Here is a 1,578-nt window from a genome sequence, read left to right as displayed (position 1 = left end):
TTCAACCTGTATGCTGAGCAAGTAAATGGAGTAGTAGGGAACAAAGAAAAGCAAATTTTAGTATCCTTTGGGGCTCATTCCCTCTCCATTTTGGTATCTGAGTAAGTATCTGGCTCTAGAAAACAAAGTTTTGCAAAGTAAAAGCAGAAAGCTTGCTGCAACTACCTTCCAGACCAGGTTGCTTCCATTGTTTCGTAGTCATAAGGATCTTTCCTATACCCTCAGTGTAACATGTGTGACATGACCAGGGTTTATCTCTACTGTCAAATGGACTACATACAGTGTGTGCCATCATCTATGCTTCCCTGAACTGTAGATATCTGAGACTTGGGAGATTTGCTTATTCCTTAGAAGATTGGGTAGCACAAGTAGTTTGTGATTGGCTACTTCCTTATTGTTGTTATTGGTAAGTGCGTTCGAGTTGGTTCCAACTTACTGCAACCCTGTATAGGGTTTCCAAGGAGTGGCTGGTGAGCTTGAACCACTGACTTAGTGGTTCAAAAGACCTTGCAGTCCAGTGCTCTGGCTACTTGCTTGAAGATTGGCAATTCAAATCCATCCAGCATTTTCATACATGAAAGGTCTGGCAAGCTGCTTCCATCAAACTTCTTCCTTAAAGTTACAGCTAAAAATTCCCTATTGAGCAATTGGGGACACCATGATTTGGAACCCCTTGATGGCAACAATAACCCCCATAAACTCTATATTGGTATGACGCTGTAGGATAAAGTACTGGACCGCAAGGGCAGTTTGAACCACATGGTCAGTGGTTCAACTTCATCAACCACTCATTGGAAACATTATACAAGGTCATTATGAGTCCAAACTGACTTGACAGCAATTAACAACAAAAGCAAAACTCTGAATTAAACCTACTCTGCTTTACTAGTGGTATTGCCTGTGAACCTTCTGCATAACAGGAACAGAAGTAAGGAATTTATTATGCCAAAGAACATTCATCTGAGAGAAGAAAAGGGTATTAAGTTTATAAAATCGATGAACATCATATATCACATAAAGATAAATAGGAAAAATTAAATTATCCGTTTAATGGGATGGTAAAAAAGCATTTGATAAAATATTATGCCCATTTATTTCTTAAAACCTTTTTAAAAGGATAAGAATGATGGGTTCAGCATGTTTATTTCAAAATAACATCCAGCATTATATTCTATGGGGAAAAGGGTTGGCAGTTTTTCCTTTCAAATTGGTAGCAAAGAAAGAAGTCCATTGCCTGATTCAAAACTAATGATATTTAAGCTATCCTTATCAATTTCAGATTTTATAAACAACAAAAAAACTACAACCAAAATAGAAATAAGGAAAAAAATTGTTAGTTGCAAAAGCTATGATTAAAACTCTAGAAGAGTAGTCCAGAAAAAATGGAGGTCATAGAGTTCAGCAAATGAGATGAACAAAATATACATATGCAAAATCCATTCTCATTGTATATAATAAATTTAAGAATTTCCACTTTAAAAGTCACCAAAACCTAAACAGACATTATCCCAATTAAAAATGTAGTGACCTATATGAATTAGACATATTATTTTATATTTATATCTAAGAACAAAAGTA

The sequence above is a fragment of the Chrysochloris asiatica genome, unplaced genomic scaffold (genome assembly GCF_000296735.1).
Source record: "Chrysochloris asiatica unplaced genomic scaffold, ChrAsi1.0 scaffold00022, whole genome shotgun sequence".
Lineage (NCBI taxonomy): Eukaryota > Metazoa > Chordata > Mammalia > Afrosoricida > Chrysochloridae > Chrysochloris > Chrysochloris asiatica.
Note: the sequence above shows the minus strand (reverse complement) of the source record.